The following is a 21,162-nucleotide window of genomic DNA, read 5'->3' on the forward strand; positions in this document are numbered from 1 at the left end:
GCGGATACAGAGGGGAAGCTTATTTATTTCTTTTTTCTTTTTTTTTTTACACTTTATTTCGTTTAATTGATGTGCTTTTTTCCCACCGGCCTTTGTATTTTTTGTGTATTTATTTGAATATGTAAGGATATGTCATCTTTTAATGAATTGGATGCCATTGACGGAGGTACACGTCCATTCCATTTATGACGTCTATGGAAGTTAATGAGACTGAAAAATGAGAATTCACAGACAGCGCTGAGTCTGGGTTCAATGTATTAGACGTGTATGGTTGTCAATGGCAACAATGAGTTAAAAGATTTACTATTGAATCAGTATTAAAAGTAACTTAAGTAAATAATGGCAGAATCGCTTTAAAACAATAATTTTTCGAGCAGATTTTTAAGTCAATACATTTCAGACTTTGATACTACATGCACAAATTAAATAACAGAAATGGTTAAAATTAAATAATGAAAAAATGACTGTTATTAAATATAATTCACATAAAGTGACCCAATTGTAATTATCTTTGAAAATGTAACATTTAGACATTTATTTGGGGTAGGAAATCACTTGAAAAAATGATTTGGAAATAATCAAAGGTTGAAATTGGACGTCTATCGCCGCTACTGGCAGCCAACAAGTTAGCATTTTTCATGGAGTTTACTTTAATGTGGAAAATCAACATTAAGTAAAAAGAATTATCTTTTGTTGTTGTGCCTCGTCCCTGCTTTGGCTCCCCCTTCTGGTCATCGTGTGCCAAACCTTAGTTCGTTAATATATGAGTAGATTAAAATATGCTTTTGTTTAGGGCATGTGGTTTGCACCTGTGATCTAAATAGAATTTCACTCAATTGCTCTTTGTGATATACTTGTCTCACCAAATGCATCAATTGCTTAATTTGTAATAAATATGCACTGGTAATAAAAGCACATGGTTACTACCTAAAAGCCTGAATTTTGTTGTCATTTTTAAAAATATAAAACTATGACGATAACTTTAAGAGGGCCGCTTTTCAAATTGGATTTTTAATTACAGTAATTAATATGATGATCTGATCTACCTTATAAACTACAAAACAAAACATCAACTTTCCTAGATAAAATGTGTTGTTGTTTAGTTCCTCCCACACTTGTCATTGTGATGGGTCCTCCCCCGAAACGGGTCATCCAATCAGCTGCCTCCTGGGTCACCGTCCACCTGTTGTCCATGCCTACGTCACTTTCCTGCGTTCCTTTCCTTTCTTCCGGCGTCCTGGTGAGTACTGCCAAGTCTTGTCTGTGTTTCTTTTCACATTAATGCAGTGCTTCTCATTTAGTTTCTTTTCCGCTAAAAGGAAGAATTAAGCGTTTTCCGCCCCCTTAACTCTCTGCCGCGACTGGCGATAGTCTAATTTTTGTCTAAAGTTCCAAGTAAACTCGTGAATTAAGATTCCGCAATCCTTGTGAAAACAAAAAAAAACACGCTGAGGGTGAACGCGCCACTGCCGTCTAGCGAGCGAATGTGCAATTACACTCTTACGATTGTAGTGAAAAAGTTGGCAAATCCAAGGCCTCGCTTTGCCTTAAAAAATAATAATAGTAAGACTTTTTTTTAATTACCATGTATAGTAAGACTTTTTTTTTTTAAATTACCATGTATAGTAAGGCTTTTATTTTATTAAAATGACCATGTATAGTAAGGCTTTAAAAAAAGACCATGTATAGTAAGGCTTTAAAAAAAAAAGGCCATGTATATTGTATAGTAAGGCTTTTTTCGTAAAAAACGACATAGTAAAGTAAGGCTTTTTTCTTAAAAAATGACATAGTATAGTAAGGCTTTTTTCTTAAAAAAACGACATAGTATAGTAAGGCCTTTTTTTCTTAAAAACGACCATGTATAGTAAGGCTTTTTTCTTAAAAAACGACATAGTATACTAAGGCTTTTTTCTTAAAAAAATGGCATAGTACAGTAAGTAAACTTAAACTTTGTTATAGTAAGGCTTTTTTCTTAAAAAATGACATAGTATAGTAAGGCTTTTTTTTCTTAAAAAATGACATAGAACGGCAAATGTTGGCCGATAGTAAGGCTTTTTTCTTACAAAAACGACCATGTATAGTAAGGCGTTTTTCCCCTAAAAAACGACATAGTATAGTAAGGCTTTTTTCTTAAAAAACGACATAGTATAGTAAGGCCTTTTTTTTCTTAAAAAACGACAGTATAGTAAGGCCTTTTTTTTCTTTAAAAAAACGACCAAGTATAGTAAGGCTTTTTTCTTAAAAAAATGACACAGTATAGTAAGGCTTTTTTCTTAAAAAAACCAAATAGTTTAGTAAGGCTTTTTTCTTTAAAAAACGGCATAGTATAATAAGTAAACTTAAACTTCGTATAGTATAGTAAGGCTTTTTTCTTAAAAAACGACATAGTATAGTAAGGCTTTTTTTTCGTAAAAAACGACATAGTATAGTAAGGCTTTTTTTCTTAAAAAAACGACATAGTCTAGTAAGGCTTTTTTTCTTAAAAAACGACATAGTATAGTAAGGCTTTTTTTCTTAAAAAAACGACATAGTATAGTAAGGCTTTTTTTCTTAAAAAACGACATAGTATAGTAAGGCTTTTTTCTTAAAAAAACGACATAGTATAGTAAGGCTTTTTTCTTAAAAAACGACATAGTATAGTAAGGCTTTTTTTCTTCTAAAAACGACATAGTATAGTAAGGCTTTTTTCCTTAAAAACGACATAGTATAGTAAGGCTATTTTCTTAAAAAACGACATAGTATAGTAAGGCTTTCATAAAAAAAACGACATAGTATAGTAAGGCTTTCGTAAAAAAAAGGACATAGTATAGTAAGGCTTTTTTTCGTAAAAAACGACATAGTATAGTAAGGCTTTTTTCTTAAAAAAACGACATAGTATAGTAAGGCTTTTTTTCGTAAAAAACGACATAGTATAGTATGGCTTTTTTTCTTAAAAAACGACATAGTATAGTAAGGCTTTTTTTCTTAAAAAAACGACATAGTATAATAAGGCTTTTTTTCTTAAAAAAACGACATGGTATAGTAAGGCTTTTTTTCTTAAAAAACGACATAGTATAGTAAGGCATTTTCTTAAAAAACGACATAGTATAGTAAGGCTTTTTTCTTAAAAAAACGACATAGTATAGTAAGGCTTTTTTTCTTCTAAAAACGACATAGTGTAGTAAGGCTTTTTTCCTTAAAAACGACATAGTATAGAAAGGCTTTTTTCTTAAAAAACGACATAGTATAGTAAGGCTTTTTTCTTAAAAAACGACATAGTATAGTAAGGCTTTCATAAAAAAACGACATAGTATAGTAAGGCTTTCTTAAAAAAAACGACATAGTATAGTAAGGCTTTTTTTCGTAAAAAACGACATAGTATAGTAAGGCTTTTTTCTTAAAAAAACGACATAGTATAGTAAGGCTTTTTTTTCGTAAAAAACGACATCGTATAGTAAGGCTTTTTTTTCGTAAAAAACGACATAGTATAGTAAGGCTTTTTTTTCTTAAAAAACGACATAGTATAGTAAGGCTTTTTTCTTAAAAAACGACATAGTATAGTAAGGCTTTTTTAGTAAAAAACGACATAGTATAGTAAGGCTTTTTTTCGTAAAAAACGACATAGTATAGTAAGGCTTTTTTTCTTAAAAAACGACATAGTATAGTAAGGCTTTTTTTCTTAAAAAACGACATAGTATAGTAAGGCTTTTTTCTAAAAAAAACGACATAGTATAGTAAGGCTTTTTTCTTAAAAAACGACATAGTATAGTAAGGCTTTTTTTCTTCTAAAAACGATATAGTATAGTAAGGCTTTTTTCCTTAAAAACGACATAGTATAGTAAGGCTATTTTCTTAAAAAACGACATAGTATAGTAAGGCTTTTTTCTTAAAAAACGACATAGTATAGTAAGGCTTTCATAAAAAAAACGACATAGTATAGTAAGGCTTTTTTTCGTAAAAAACGACATAGTATAGTAAGGCTTTTTTTCTTAAAAAACGACATAGTATAGTAAGGCTTTTTTTCTTAAAAAACGACATAGTATAGTAAGGCTTTTTTTCGTAAAAAACGACATAGTATAGTAAGGCTTTTTTCTTTAAAAAACGACATAGTATAGTAAGGCTTTTTTTCGTAAAAAAACACAGAGTATAGTAAGGCTTTCTTAAAAAACCCGACATAGTATAGTAAGGCTTTTTTTTCGTAAAAAACGACATAGTATAGTAAGGCTTTTTTCTTTAAAAAACGACATAGTATAGTAAGGCTTTTTTTTCGTAAAAAACGACATAGTATAGTAAGGCTTTTTTTCTTAAAAAAACGACATAGTATAGTAAGGCTTTTTTTCTTAAAAAAACGACATAGTATAGTAAGGCTTTTTTTCGTAAAAAACGACATAGTATAGTAAGGCTTTTTTATTTAAAAAACGACATAGTATAGTAAGGCTTTTTTTCTTCTAAAAACGACATAGTGTAGTAAGGCTTTTTTCCTTAAAAACGAAATAGTATAGTAAGGCTTTTTTCTTAAAAAACGACATAGTATAGTAAGGCTTTTTTCTTAAAAAACGACATAGTATAGTAAGGCTTTCATAAAAAAAACGACATAGTATAGTAAGGCTTTCTTAAAAAAAACGACATAGTATAGTAAGGCTTTTTTTCGTAAAAAACGACATAGTATAGTAAGGCTTTTTTCTTAAAAAAACGACATAGTATAGTAAGGCTTTTTTTTCGTAAAAAACGACATAGTATAGTAAGGCTTTTTTTCTTAAAAAAACGACATAGTATAGTAAGGCTTTTTTTCTTAAAAAACGACATAGTATAGTAAGGCTTTTTTCTTAAAAAAACGACATAGTATAGTAAGGCTTTTTTTCGTAAAAAACGACATAGTATAGTAAGGCTTTTTTCTTAAAAAAACGACATAGTATAGTAAGGCTTTTTTCGTAAAAAACGACATAGTATAGTAAGGCTTTTTTTCGTAAAAAACGACATAGTATAGTAAGGCTTTTTTTCTTAAAAAACGACAGTATAGTAAGGCTTTTTTCTTAAAAAAACGACATAGTATAGTAAGGCTTTTTTCTTAAAAAACGATATAGTATAGTAAGGCTTTTTTTTCTTTTAAAAACGACAGTGTAGTAAGGCTTTTTTTCTTCTAAAAACGACATAGTGTAGTAAGGCTTTTTTTCTTAAAAACGACATAGTATAGTAAGGCTTTTTTCTTAGAAAACGACATAGTATAGTAAGGCTTTTTTCTTAAAAAACGACCTAGTATAGTAAGGCTTTCATAAAAAAAACGACATAGTATAGTAAGGCTTTCTTAAAAAAAACGACATAGTATAGTAAGGCTTTTTTTCGTAAAAAACGACATAGTATAATAAGGCTTTTTTCTTAAAAACGACATAGTATAGTAAGGCTTTTTTTCGTAAAAAACGACATAGTATAGTAAGGCTTTTTTTCTTAAAAAACGACATAGTATAGTAAGGCTTTTTTTCGTAAAAAACGACATAGTACAGTAAGGCTTTTTTCTTTAAAAAACGACATAGTATAGTAAGGCTTTTTTTTCGTAAAAAACGACATAGTATAGTAAGGCTTTTTTTCTTAAAAAAACGACATAGTATAGTAAGGCTTTTTTTCTTAAAAAAACGACATAGTATAGTAAGGCTTTCTTAAAAAAAACGACATAGTATAGTAAGGCTTTTTTTTCGTAAAAAACGACATAGTATAGTAAGGCTTTTTTCTTAAAAAAACGACATAGTATAGTAAGGCTTTCATAAAAAAACGACATAGTATAGTAAGGCTTTCTTAAAAAAACCGACATAGTATAGTAAGGCTTTTTTTTCGTAAAAAACGACATAGTATAGTAAGGCTTTTTTCTTTAAAAAACGACATAGTATAGTAAGGCTTTTTTTTCGTAAAAAACGACATAGTATAGTAAGGCTTTTTTTCTTAAAAAACGACATAGTATAGTACGGCTTTTTTTCTTAAAAAAACGACATAGTATAGTAAGGCTTTTTTTCTTAAAAATACGACATAGTATAGTAAGGCTTTTTTTCGTAAAAAACGACAGTATAGTAAGGCTTTTTTTCTTAAAAAACGACATAGTATAGTAAGGCTTTTTTTCTTCTAAAAACGACATAGTGTAGTAAGGCTTTTTTCCTTAAAAACGACATAGTATAGTAAGGCTTTTTTCTTAAAAAACGACATAGTATAGTAAGGCTTTTTTCTTAAAAAACGACATAGTATAGTAAGGCTTTTTTCGTGAAAAACGACATAGTATAGTAAGGCTTTTTTCTTACAAAACGACATAGTATAGTAAGGCTTTCATAAAAAAAACGACATAGTATAGTACGGCTTTTTTTCGTAAAAAACGACATAGTATAGTAAGGCTTTTTTTCTTAAAAAACGACATAGTATAGTAAGGCTTTTTTCTTAAAAAACGACATAGTATAGTAAGGCTTTCGTAAAAAAAAGGACATAGTATAGTAAGGCTTTTTTTCGTAAAAAACGACATAGTATAGTAAGGCTTTTTTCTTAAAAAAACGACATAGTATAGTAAGGCTTTTTTTCGTAAAAAGCGACATTGTATAGTATGGCTTTTTTTCTTAAAAAACGACATAGTATAGTAAGGCTTTTTTCTTAAAAAAACGACATAGTATAATAAGGCTTTTTTTCTTTAAAAAACGACATGGTATAGTAAGGCTTTTTTTTCTTAAAAAACGACATAGTATAGTAAGGCATTTTCTTAAAAAACGACATAGTATAGTAAGGCTTTTTTCTTAAAAAAACGACATAGTATAGTAAGGCTTTTTTTCTTCTAAAAACGACATAGTGTAGTAAGGCTTTTTTCCTTAAAAACGACATAGTATAGTAAGGCTTTTTTCTTAAAAAACGACATAGTATAGTAAGGCTTTTTTCTTAAAAAACGACATAGTATAGTAAGGCTTTTTTCTTAAAAAAACGACATAGTATAGTAAGGCTTTTTTTCGTAAAAAACGACATCGTATAGTAAGGCTTTTTTTCTTAAAAAAACGACATAGTATAGTAAGGCTTTTTTTCTTAAAAAACGACATAGTATAGTAAGGCTTTTTTCTTAAAAAAACGACATAGTATAGTAAGGCTTTTTTCTTAAAAAACAACATAGTATAGTAAGGCTTTTTTTCTTAAAAAAACGACATAGTATAGTAAGGCTTTTTTTCGTAAAAAACGACATAGTATAGTAAGGCTTTTTTTCTTAAAAAACGACATAGTATAGTAAGGCTTTTTTTCTTAAAAAACGACATAGTATAGTAAGGCTTTTTTGTAAAAAAAACGACATATTATATTAAGGCTTTTTTCTTAAAAAACGACATAGTATAGTAAGGCTTTTTTTCTTCTAAAAACGACATAGTATAGTAAGGCTTTTTTCCTTAAAAACGACATAGTATAGTAAGGCTATTTTCTTAAAAAACGACATAGTATAGTAAGGCTTTTTTCTTAAAAAACGATATAGTATAGTAAGGCTTTCTTAAAAAAACCGACATAGTATAGTAAGGCTTTTTTTTCGTAAAAAACGACATAGTATAGTAAGGCTTTTTTCTTTAAAAAACGACATAGTATAGTAAGGCTTTTTTTTCGTAAAAAACGACATAGTATAGTAAGGCTTTTTTTCTTAAAAAAACGACATAGTATAGTAAGGCTTTTTTTCTTAAAAAAACGACATAGTATAGTAAGGCTTTTTTTCGTAAAAAACGACATAGTATAGTAAGGCTTTTTTTCTTAAAAAACGACAGTATAGTAAGGCTTTTTTTCTTCTAAAAACGACATAGTGTAGTAAGGCTTTTTTCCTTAAAAACGACATAGTATAGTAAGGCTTTTTTCTTAAAAAACGACATAGTATAGTAAGGCTTTTTTCTTAAAAAACGACATAGTATAGTAAGGCTTTCATAAAAAAAACGACATAGTATAGTAAGGCTTTCTTAAAAAAAACGACATAGTATAGTAAGGCATTTTTTCTTAAAAAAACGACATAGTATAGTAAGGCTTTTTTCTTAAAAAAACGACATAGTATAGTAAGGCTTTTTTTCGTAAAAAACGACATAGTATAGTAAGGCTTTCTTAAAAAAACCGACATAGTATAGTAAGGCTTTTTTTTCGTAAAAAACGACATAGTATAGTAAGGCTTTTTTCTTTAAAAAACGACATAGTATAGTAAGGCTTTTTTTTCGTAAAAAACGACATAGTATAGTAAGGCTTTTTTTCTTAAAAAACGACATAGTATAGTACGGCTTTTTTTCTTAAAAAAACGACATAGTATAGTAAGGCTTTTTTTCTTAAAAATACGACATAGTATAGTAAGGCTTTTTTTCGTAAAAAACGACATAGTATAGTAAGGCTTTTTTTCTTAAAAAACGACATAGTATAGTAAGGCTTTTTTTCTTCTAAAAACGACATAGTGTAGTAAGGCTTTTTTCCTTAAAAACGACATAGTATAGTAAGGCTTTTTTCTTAAAAAAACGACATAGTATAGTAAGGCTTTTTTTCGTAAAAAACGACATCGTATAGTAAGGCTTTTTTTCTTAAAAAAACGACATAGTATAGTAAGGCTTTTTTTCTTAAAAAACGACATAGTATAGTAAGGCTTTTTTCTTAAAAAAACGACATAGTATAGTAAGGCTTTTTTCTTAAAAAACAACATAGTATAGTAAGGCTTTTTTTCTTAAAAAAACGACATAGTATAGTAAGGCTTTTTTTCGTAAAAAACGACATAGTATAGTAAGGCTTTTTTTCTTAAAAAACGACATAGTATAGTAAGGCTTTTTTTCTTAAAAAACGACATAGTATAGTAAGGCTTTTTTCTAAAAAAAACGACATATTATATTAAGGCTTTTTTCTTAAAAAACGACATAGTATAGTAAGGCTTTTTTTCTTCTAAAAACGACATAGTATAGTAAGGCTTTTTTCCTTAAAAACGACATAGTATAGTAAGGCTATTTTCTTAAAAAACGACATAGTATAGTAAGGCTTTTTTCTTAAAAAACGACATAGTATAGTAAGGCTTTCATAAAAAAAACGACATAGTATAGTAAGGCTTTTTTTCGTAAAAAACGACATAGTATAGTAAGGCTTTTTTTCTTAAAAAACGACATAGTATAGTAAGGCTTTTTTTCGTAAAAAACGACATAGTATAGTAAGGCTTTTTTCTTTAAAAAACGACATAGTATAGTAAGGCTTTTTTTCGTAAAAAACGACAGAGTATAGTAAGGCTTTCTTAAAAAAACCGACATAGTATAGTAAGGCTTTTTTTTTGTAAAAAACGACATAGTATAGTAAGGCTTTTTTCTTTAAAAAACGACATAGTATAGTAAGGCTTTTTTTTCGTAAAAAACGACATAGTATAGTAAGGCTTTTTTTCTTAAAAAAACGACATAGTATAGTAAGGCTTTTTTTCTTAAAAAAACGACATAGTATAGTAAGGCTTTTTTTCGTAAAAAACGACATAGTATAGTAAGGCTTTTTTTCTTAAAAAACGACAGTATAGTAAGGCTTTTTTTCTTCTAAAAACGACATAGTGTAGTAAGGCTTTTTTCCTTAAAAACGACATAGTATAGTAAGGCTTTTTTCTTAAAAAACGACATAGTATAGTAAGGCTTTTTTCTTAAAAAACGACATAGTATAGTAAGGCTTTCATAAAAAAAACGACATAGTATAGTAAGGCTTTCTTAAAAAAAACGACATAGTATAGTAAGGCATTTTTTCTTAAAAAAACGACATAGTATAGTAAGGCTTTTTTCTTAAAAAAACGACATAGTATAGTAAGGCTTTTTTTCGTAAAAAACGACATAGTATAGTAAGGCTTTTTTTCTTAAAAAACGACATAGTATAGTAAGGCTTTTTTTCGTAAAAAACGACATAGTATAGTAAGGCTTTTTTCTTTAAAAAACGACATAGTATAGTAAGGCTTTTTTTCGTAAAAAACGACAGAGTATAGTAAGGCTTTCTTAAAAAAACCGACATAGTATAGTAAGGCTTTTTTTTCGTAAAAAACGACATAGTATAGTAAGGCCTTTTTCTTTAAAAAACGACATAGTATAGTAAGGCTTTTTTTTCGTAAAAAACGACATAGTATAGTAAGGCTTTTTTTCTTAAAAAACGACATAGTATAGTACGGCTTTTTTTCTTAAAAAAACGACATAGTATAGTAAGGCTTTTTTTCTTAAAAATACGACATAGTATAGTAAGGCTTTTTTTCGTAAAAAACGACATAGTATAGTAAGGCTTTTTTTCTTAAAAAACGACATAGTATAGTAAGGCTTTTTTTCTTCTAAAAACGACATAGTGTAGTAAGGCTTTTTTCCTTAAAAACGACATAGTATAGTAAGGCTTTTTTCTTAAAAAACGACATAGTATAGTAAGGCTTTCATAAAAAAAACGACATAGTATAGTAAGGCTTTCATAAAAAAAACGACATAGTATAGTACGGCTTTTTTTCGTAAAAAACGACATAGTATAGTAAGGCTTTTTTTCTTAAAAAACGACATAGTATAGTAAGGCTTTTTTCTTAAAAAACGACATAGTATAGTAAGGCTTTTTTCTTAAAAAAACTACATAGTATAGTAAGGCTTTCATAAAAAAAAAAACGACATAGTATAGTAAGGCTTTTTTCTTAAAAAAACGACATAGTATAGTAAGGCTTTTTTTCGTAAAAAACGACATAGTATAGTAAGGCTTTTTTTCTTAAAAAACGACATAGTATAGTAAGGCTTTTTTCTTAAAAAACGACATAGTATAGTAAGGCTTTTTTCTTAAAAAAAACGACATAGTATAGTAAGGCTTTTTTCTTAAAAAACGATATAGTATAGTAAGGCTTTTTTTCTTTTAAAAACGACATAGTGTAGTAAGGCTTTTTTCCTTAAAAAACGACATAGTATAGTAAGGCTTTTTTCTTAAAAAACGACATAGTATAGTAAGGCTTTTTTTCTTAAAAAACGACATAGTATAATTGTTAGGTTTATCCTTAGGTATTTCCAAATTCAGCTTTCAATAAAAAAGGCATCTGTAGTCACATCACCATTTAATTCTTGCAAGAAGAGAATACATCCTCCCGCTCGTCCGGTCAAGATTATTCTAACAATTCGAAGTCCGTTTCGCTAATTTATTCATAAGATTTTAACGCCCTGCCCCACAGAAGTGTAAACATTCGTAGAGTCTCACAACAATTTTGTACAGTTATCAAAACAATTGTAGGTCTTGTCGAATCTTCCCGAAACAGTCCTTGGTTCCCAAGAGCGCTTGTTGTGAGACCATCTTCCGAAGCCGTAAACAGTCCTTGGTTCCCAAGAGCACCTGTTGTGAGATCTCTCCATGCCCAAGGCCATTCCCTGTCCTCTTGATGTGAACCACAGTCCTTACTTTAGTAAGAGATGCATTAAAATGGCTTTTATTAATGCCAATAACTCTAACATAAAAGCACAGCGATCAACACATATATATATATATATATATTGTTTAATATTGTTACACATTTAGGATGAGCATTACTATTCCTAATAAGCAAATATATTGATTAATATTGTAAGCATGTTTATAATAAGGCTTTATATTCCTAAATAAGCATTGCAAACACATTTATAATAATGATTACTCCAACAATAATAAGGCTTTTTTTCTTAAAAAACGACATAGTATAGTAAGGCTTTCATAAAAAAAACGACATAGTATAGTAAGGCTTTCTTAAAAAAAACGACATAGTATAGTAAGGCTTTTTTTCGTAAAAAACGACATAGTATAGTAAGGCTTTTTTCTTAAAAAAACGACATAGTATAGTAAGGCTTTTTTTCGTAAAAAAACGACATAGTATAGTAAGGGTTTTTTTCTTCTAAAAACGACATAGTGTAGTAAGGCTTTTTTCCTTAAAAACGACATAGTATAGTAAGGCTTTTTTCTTAAAAAACGACATAGTATAGTAAGGCTTTTTTCTTAAAAAACGACATAGTATAGTAAGGCTTTCATAAAAAAAACGACATAGTATAGTAAGGCTTTCTTAAAAAAAACGACATAGTATAGTAAGGCTTTTTTTCGTAAAAAACGACATAGTATAGTAAGGCTTTTTTCTTAAAAAAACGACATAGTATAGTAAGGCTTTTTTTCGTAAAAAACGACATAGTATAGTAAGGCTTTTTTTCTTAAAAAACGACATAGTATAGTAAGGCTTTTTTTCTTAAAAAAAACGACATAGTATAGTAAGGCTTTTTTTCTTAAAAAAACGACATAGTATAGTAAGGCTTTTTTTCTTAAAAAAACGACATAGTATAGTAAGGCTTTTTTTCTTAAAAAACGACATAGTATAGTAAGGCTTTTTTCTTAAAAAACGACATAGTATAGTAAGGCTTTTTTTCTTCTAAAAACGACATAGTGTAGTAAGGCTTTTTTCCTTAAAAACGACATAGTATAGTAAGGCTTTTTTCTTAAAAAAACGACATAGTATAGTAAGGCTTTTTTTCGTAAAAAACTACATAGTATAGTAAGGCTTTTTTCTTAAAAAAACGACATAGTATAGTAAGGCTTTTTTCCTTAAAAAACGACATAGTATAGTAAGGCTTTCATAAAAAAAACGACATAGTATAGTAAGGCTTTTTTTCGTAAAAAACGACATAGTATAGAAAGGCTATTTTTCTTAAAAAACGACATAGTATAGTAAGGCTTTTTTTCGTAAAAAACGACATAGTATAGTAAGGCTTTTTTCTTAAAAAAACGACATAGTATAGTAAGGCTTTTTTTCGTAAAAAACGACATAGTATAGTAAGGCTTTTTTTCTTAAAAAACGACATAGTATAGTAAGGCTTTTTTTCTTTAAAAAAGCGACATAGTATAGTAAGGCTTTTTTTCTTAAAAAACCACATAGTATAGTAAGGCTTTTTTTCTTAAAAAACGACATAGTATAGTAAGGCTTTTTTTCTTAAAAAACGACATAGTATAGTAAGGCTGTTTTCTTAAAAAACGACATAGTATAGTAAGGCTTTTTTTCTTCTAAAAACGACATAGTGTAGTAAGGCTTTTTTCCTTAAAAACGACATAGTATAGTAAGGCTTTCATAAAAAAAACGACATAGTATAGTAAGGCTTTTTTTCGTAAAAAACGACATAGTATAGTAAGGCTTTTTTCTTAAAAAAACGACATAGTATAGTAAGGCTTTTTTTCGTAAAAAACGACATAGTATAGTAAGGCTTTCATAAAAAAAACGACATAGTATAGTAAGGCTTTTTTTCGTAAAAAACGACATAGTATAGTAAGGCTTTTTTTCGTAAAAAACGACATAGTATAGTAAGGCTTTTTTTCTTAAAAAAACGACATAGTATAGTAAGCCTTTTTTCTTAAAAAAACGACATAGTATAGTAAGGCTTTTTTTCTTCTAAAAACGACATAGTGTAGTAAGGCTTTTTTCCTTAAAAACGACATAGTATAGTAAGGCTTTTTTCTTAAAAAACGACATAGTATAGTAAGGCTTTTTTCTTAAAAAACGACATAGCAAAGTAAGGCTTTCTTAAAAAAAACGACATAGTGTAGTAAGGCTTTTTTCCTTAAAAACGACATAGTATAGTAAGGCTTTTTTCTTAAAAAACGACATAGTATAGTAAGGCTTTCATAAAAAAAACGACATAGTATAGTAAGGCTTTCTTAAAAAAAACGACATAGTATAGTAAGGCTTTTTTTTCGTAAAAAACGACATAGTATAGTAAGGCTTTTTTCTTAAAAAAACGACATAGTATAGTAAGGCTTTTTTTCTTAAAAAAACGACATAGTATAGTAAGGCTTTTTTTCTTCTAAAAACGACATAGTGTAGTAAGGCTTTTTTCCTTAAAAACGACATAGTATAGTAAGGCTTTTTTCTTAAAAAACGACATAGTATAGTAAGGCTTTTTTCTTAAAAAACGACATAGTATAGTAAGGCTTTCATAAAAAAACGACATAGTATAGTAAGGCTTTTTTTCGTAAAAAACGACATAGTATAGTAAGGCTTTTTTCTTAAAAAAACGACATAGTATAGTAAGGCTTTTTTTCGTAAAAAACGACATAGTATAGTAAGGCTTTTTTCCTTAAAAAACGACATAGTATAGTAAGGCTTTTTTTCTTAAAAAAACGACATAGTATAGTAAGGCTTTTTCTCTTAAAAACGACATAGTATAGTAAGGCTTTTTTCTTAAAAAACGACATAGTATAGTAAGGCTTTTTTTCTTCTAAAAACGACATAGTGTAGTAAGGCTTTTTTCATTAAAAACGACATAGTATAGTAAGGCTTTCATAAAAAAAACGACATAGTATAGTAAGGCTTTTTTTCGTAAAAAACGACATAGTATAGTAAGGCTTTTTTCTTAAAAAAAACGACATAGTATAGTAAGGCTTTTTTTCGTAAAAAACGACATAGTATAGTAAGGCTTTTTTCTTAAAAAAACGACATAGTGTAGTAAGGCTTTTTTCCTTAAAAACGACATAGTATAGTAAGGCTTTTTTCTTAAAAAACGACATAGTATAGTAAGGCTTTCATGAAAAAAACGACATAGTATAGTAAGGCTTTTTTTCGTAAAAAACGACATAGTATAGTAAGGCTTTTTTCTTAAAAAACGACATAGTATAGTAAGGCTTTTTTTCTTCTAAAAACGACATAGTGTAGTAAGGCTTTTTTCATTAAAAACGACATAGTATAGTAAGGCTTTCATAAAAAAACGACATAGTATAGTAAGGCTTTTTTTCGTAAAAAACGACATAGTATAGTAAGGCTTTTTTCTTAAAAAAACGACATAGTATAGTAAGGCTTTTTTTCGTAAAAAACGACATAGTATAGTAAGGCTTTTTTCTTAAAAAAACGACATAGTATAGTAAGGCTTTTTTCTTAAAAAAACGACATAGTATAGTAAGGCTTTTTTCTTAAAAAAACGACATAGTATAATAAGGCTTTTTTTCTTCTAAAAACGACATAGTATAGTAAGGCTTTTTTTCTTCAAAAACGACATAGTATAGTAAGGCTTTCATAAAAAAACGACATAGTATAGTAAGGCTTTTTTTCGTAAAAAACGACATAGTATAGTAAGGCTTTTTTCTTAAAAAAACGACATAGTATAGCAAGGCTTTTTTTCGTAAAAAACGACATAGTATAGTAAGGCTTTTTTCTTAAAAAAACGACATAGTATAGTAAGGCTTTTTTTCTTAAAAAACGACATAGTATAGTAAGGCTTTTTTTCTTAAAAAAAACGACATAGTATAGTAAGGCTTTTTCTCTTAAAAAAACGACATAGTATAGTAAGGCTTTTTTCTTAAAAAACGACATAGTATAGTAAGGCTTTTTTTCTTCTAAAAACGACATAGTGTAGTAAGGCTTTTTTCCTTAAAAACGACATAGTATAGTAAGGCTTTCATAAAAAAAACGACATAGTATAGTAAGGCTTTTTTTCGTAAAAAAACGACATAGTATAGTAAGGCTTTTTTCTTAAAAAAACGACATAGTATAGTAAGGCTTTTTTTCGTAAAAAACGACATAGTATAGTAAGGCTTTTTTCTTAAAAAAACGACATAGTATAGTAAGGCTTTTTTCTTAAAAAAACGACATAGTATAGTAAGGCTTTTTTCTTAAAAAAACGACATAGTATAGTAAGGCTTTTTTTCTTCTAAAAACGACATAGTATAGTAAGGCTTTTTTTCTTAAAAAAACGACATAGTATAGTAAGGCTTTCATAAAAAAAACGACATAGTATAGTAAGGCTTTTTCTCGTAAAAAACGACATAGTATAGTAAGGCTTTTTTCTTAAAAAAACGACATAGTATAGTAAGGCTTTTTTTCGTAAAAAACGACATAGTATAGTAAGGCTTTTTTCTTAAAAAAACGACATGGTATAGTAAGGCTTTTTTTCGTAAAAAACGACATATTATAGTAAGGCTTTTTTTCTTAAAAAACGACATAGTATAGTAAGGCTTTTTTTCTTAAAAAAAAACGACATAGTATAGTAAGGCTTTTTTTCTTAAAAAAACGACACAGTATAGTAAGGCTTTTTTTCGTAAAAAACGACATAGTATAGTAAGGCTTTTTTCTTAAAAAAACGACATAGTATAGTAAGGCTTTTTTTCGTAAAAAACGACATAGTATAGTAAGGCTTTTTTCTTAAAAAAACGACATAGTATAGTAAGGCTTTTTTCTTAAAAAAACGACATAGTATAGTAAGGCTTTTTTCTTAAAAAAACGACATAGTATAGTAAGGCTTTTTTTCTTCTAAAAACGACATAGTATAGTAAGGCTTTTTTTCTTAAAAAACGACATAGTATAGTAAGGCTTTCATAAAAAAAACGACATGGTATAGTAAGGCTTTTTCTCGTAAAAAACGACATAGTATAGTAAGGCTTTTTTCTTAAAAAAACGACATAGTATAGTAAGGCTTTTTTTCGTAAAAAACGACATAGTATAGTAAGGCTTTTTTCTTAAAAAAACGACATGGTATAGTAAGGCTTTTTTTCGTAAAAAACGACATAGTATAGTAAGGCTTTTTTTCTTAAAAAACGACATAGTATAGTAAGGCTTTTTTTCTTTAAAAAAACGACATAGTATAGTAAGGCTTTTTTTCTTAAAAAAACGATATAGTATAGTAAGGCTTTTTTTCTTAAAAAAACGACATAGTATAGTAAGGCTTTTTTCTTAAAAAAACGACATAGTATAGTAAGGCTTTTTTTCTTAAAAAAACGACATAGTATAGTAAGGCTTTTTTCTTAAAAAAACGACATAGTATAGTAAGGCTTTTTTCTTAAAAAAACGACATAGTATAGTAAGGCTTTTTTTCTTCTAAAAACGACATAGTATAGTAAGGCTTTTTTTCTTAAAAAACCACATAGTATAGTAAGGCTTTTTTTCTTAAAAAACGACATAGTATAGTAAGGCTTTTTTTCTTAAAAAACGACATAGTATAGTAAGGCTGTTTTCTTAAAAAACGACATAGTATAGTAAGGCTTTTTTTCTTCTAAAAACGACATAGTGTAGTAAGGCTTTTTTCCTTAAAAACGACATAGTATAGTAAGGCTTTCATAAAAAAAACGACATAGTATAGTAAGGCTTTTTTTCGTAAAAAACGACATAGTATAGTAAGGCTTTTTTCTTAAAAAAACGACATAGTATAGTAAGGCTTTTTTTCGTAAAAAACGACATAGTATAGTAAGGCTTTCATAAAAAAAACGACATAGTATAGTAAGGCTTTTTTTCGTAAAAAACGACATAGTATAGTAAGGCTTTTTTTCGTAAAAAACGACATAGTATAGTAAGGCTTTTTTTCTTAAAAAAACGACATAGTATAGTAAGCCTTTTTTCTTAAAAAAACGACATAGTATAGTAAGGCTTTTTTTCTTCTAAAAACGACATAGTGTAGTAAGGCTTTTTTCCTTAAAAACGACATAGTATAGTAAGGCTTTTTTCTTAAAAAACGACATAGTATAGTAAGGCTTTTTTCTTAAAAAACGACATAGCAAAGTAAGGCTTTCTTAAAAAAAACGACATAGTGTAGTAAGGCTTTTTTCCTTAAAAACGACATAGTATAGTAAGGCTTTTTTCTTAAAAAACGACATAGTATAGTAAGGCTTTCATAAAAAAAACGACATAGTATAGTAAGGCTTTCTTAAAAAAAACGACATAGTATAGTAAGGCTTTTTTTTCGTAAAAAACGACATAGTATAGTAAGGCTTTTTTCTTAAAAAAACGACATAGTATAGTAAGGCTTTTTTTCTTAAAAAAACGACATAGTATAGTAAGGCTTTTTTTCTTCTAAAAACGACATAGTGTAGTAAGGCTTTTTTCCTTAAAAACGACATAGTATAGTAAGGCTTTTTTCTTAAAAAACGACATAGTATAGTAAGGCTTTTTTCTTAAAAAACGACATAGTATAGTAAGGCTTTCATAAAAAAACGACATAGTATAGTAAGGCTTTTTTTCGTAAAAAACGACATAGTATAGTAAGGCTTTTTTCTTAAAAAAACGACATAGTATAGTAAGGCTTTTTTTCGTAAAAAACGACATAGTATAGTAAGGCTTTTTTCCTTAAAAAACGACATAGTATAGTAAGGCTTTTTTTCTTAAAAAAACGACATAGTATAGTAAGGCTTTTTCTCTTAAAAACGACATAGTATAGTAAGGCTTTTTTCTTAAAAAACGACATAGTATAGTAAGGCTTTTTTTCTTCTAAAAACGACATAGTGTAGTAAGGCTTTTTTCATTAAAAACGACATAGTATAGTAAGGCTTTCATAAAAAAAACGACATAGTATAGTAAGGCTTTTTTTCGTAAAAAACGACATAGTATAGTAAGGCTTTTTTCTTAAAAAAACGACATAGTATAGTAAGGCTTTTTTTCGTAAAAAACGACATAGTATAGTAAGGCTTTTTTCTTAAAAAAACGACATAGTGTAGTAAGGCTTTTTTCCTTAAAAACGACATAGTATAGTAAGGCTTTTTTCTTAAAAAACGACATAGTATAGTAAGGCTTTCATGAAAAAAACGACATAGTATAGTAAGGCTTTTTTTCGTAAAAAACGACATAGTATAGTAAGGCTTTTTTCTTAAAAAACGACATAGTATAGTAAGGCTTTTTTTCTTCTAAAAACGACATAGTGTAGTAAGGCTTTTTTCATTAAAAACGACATAGTATAGTAAGGCTTTCATAAAAAAACGACATAGTATAGTAAGGCTTTTTTTCGTAAAAAACGACATAGTATAGTAAGGCTTTTTTCTTAAAAAAACGACATAGTATAGTAAGGCTTTTTTTCGTAAAAAACGACATAGTATAGTAAGGCTTTTTTCTTAAAAAAACGACATAGTATAGTAAGGCTTTTTTCTTAAAAAAACGACATAGTATAGTAAGGCTTTTTTCTTAAAAAAACGACATAGTATAATAAGGCTTTTTTTCTTCTAAAAACGACATAGTATAGTAAGGCTTTTTTTCTTCAAAAACGACATAGTATAGTAAGGCTTTCATAAAAAAACGACATAGTATAGTAAGGCTTTTTTTCGTAAAAAACGACATAGTATAGTAAGGCTTTTTTCTTAAAAAAACGACATAGTATAGCAAGGCTTTTTTTCGTAAAAAACGACATAGTATAGTAAGGCTTTTTTCTTAAAAAAACGACATAGTATAGTAAGGCTTTTTTTCTTAAAAAACGACATAGTATAGTAAGGCTTTTTTTCTTAAAAAAAACGACATAGTATAGTAAGGCTTTTTCTCTTAAAAAAACGACATAGTATAGTAAGGCTTTTTTCTTAAAAAACGACATAGTATAGTAAGGCTTTTTTTCTTCTAAAAACGACATAGTGTAGTAAGGCTTTTTTCCTTAAAAACGACATAGTATAGTAAGGCTTTCATAAAAAAAACGACATAGTATAGTAAGGCTTTTTTTCGTAAAAAAACGACATAGTATAGTAAGGCTTTTTTCTTAAAAAAACGACATAGTATAGTAAGGCTTTTTTTCGTAAAAAACGACATAGTATAGTAAGGCTTTTTTCTTAAAAAAACGACATAGTATAGTAAGGCTTTTTTCTTAAAAAAACGACATAGTATAGTAAGGCTTTTTTCTTAAAAAAACGACATAGTATAGTAAGGCTTTTTTTCTTCTAAAAACGACATAGTATAGTAAGGCTTTTTTTCTTAAAAAAACGACATAGTATAGTAAGGCTTTCATAAAAAAAACGACATAGTATAGTAAGGCTTTTTCTCGTAAAAAACGACATAGTATAGTAAGGCTTTTTTCTTAAAAAAACGACATAGTATAGTAAGGCTTTTTTTCGTAAAAAACGACATAGTATAGTAAGGCTTTTTTCTTAAAAAAACGACATGGTATAGTAAGGCTTTTTTTCGTAAAAAACGACATATTATAGTAAGGCTTTTTTTCTTAAAAAACGACATAGTATAGTAAGGCTTTTTTTCTTAAAAAAAAACGACATAGTATAGTAAGGCTTTTTTTCTTAAAAAAACGACACAGTATAGTAAGGCTTTTTTTCGTAAAAAACGACATAGTATAGTAAGGCTTTTTTCTTAAAAAAACGACATGGTATAGTAAGGCTTTTTTCTTAAAAAAACGACATAGTATAGTAAGGCTTTTTTTCTTCTAAAAACGACATAGTATAGTAAGGCTTTTTTTCGTAAAAAACGACATAGTATAGTAAGGCTTTTTTTCGTAAAAAACGACATAGTATAGTAAGGCTTTTTTTCTTAAAAACGACATAGTATAGTAACGCTCTTTTCTTAAAAAACGACATAGTATAGTAAGGCTCTTTTCTTAAAAAACGATATAGTATAGTAAGGCTTTTTTCTTAAAAAACGACATAGTATAGTAAGGCTTTCATAAAAAAACGACATAGTATAGTAAGGCTTTCTTAAAAAAAACAACATAGTATAGTAAGGCTTTCATAAAAAAACGACATAGTATAGTAAGGCTTTTTTTCTTAAAAAACGACATAGTATAGTAAGGCTTTTTTTCTTAAAAAATGACATAGTATACTATACTATGTCATTTTTTAAGAAAAAAAGCCTTACTATACTAAGTATAGTAAGGCTTTTTTTCGTAAAAAACGACATAGTATAGTAAGGCTCTTTTCTTAAAAAACGACATAGTATAGTAAGGCTTTTTTCTTAAAAAACGACATAGTATAGTAAGGCTTTCATAAAAAAAACGACATAGTATAGTAAGGCTTTTTTTCTTAAAAAACGACATAGTATAATAAGGCTTTTTTCTTAAAAAAACGACATAGTATAATAAGGCTTTTTTTCGTAAAAAACGACATAGTATAGTAAGGCTTTTTTTCGTAAAAAACGACATAGTATAGTAAGGCTTTTTTTCGTAAAAAACGACATAGTATAGTAAGGCTTTTTTTCGTAAAAAACGACATAGTATAGTAAGGCTTTTTTTCTTAAAAAAACGACATAGTATAGTAAGCCTTTTTTCTTAAAAAAACGACATAGTATAGTAAGGCTTTTTTTCTTCTAAAAACGACATAGTGTAGTAAGGCTTTTTTCCTTAAAAACGACATAGTATAGTAAGGCTTTTTTCTTAAAAAACGACATAGTATAGTAAGGCTTTTTTCTTAAAAAACGACATAGCAAAGTAAGGCTTTCTTAAAAAAAACGACATAGTGTAGTAAGGCTTTTTTCCTTAAAAACGACATAGTATAGTAAGGCTTTTTTCTTAAAAAACGACATAG

At 28.1% G+C, this 21,162-nt stretch overlaps 1 long non-coding RNA gene across 2 annotated transcripts in view; it reads left to right on the forward strand.

The window, feature by feature from the left end:
• The first annotated feature begins 1,127 nt into the window (after positions 1-1,127).
• LOC144083372 (uncharacterized) overlaps positions 1,128-21,162 on the forward strand; it is a 29,647-nt gene continuing 9,612 nt past the window's right edge. The window contains exon 1 of one of the 2 annotated variants that reach the window (XR_013303537.1): positions 1,128-1,240. This is a non-coding gene — a long non-coding RNA (uncharacterized LOC144083372). Of the gene's footprint in view, positions 1,241-10,878; positions 11,360-21,162 lie in introns of those variants that run through there. The other variant, XR_013303538.1, reaches the window with a different exon arrangement.

The sequence above is a fragment of the Stigmatopora argus genome, chromosome 10 (genome assembly GCF_051989625.1).
Source record: "Stigmatopora argus isolate UIUO_Sarg chromosome 10, RoL_Sarg_1.0, whole genome shotgun sequence".
Lineage (NCBI taxonomy): Eukaryota > Metazoa > Chordata > Actinopteri > Syngnathiformes > Syngnathidae > Stigmatopora > Stigmatopora argus.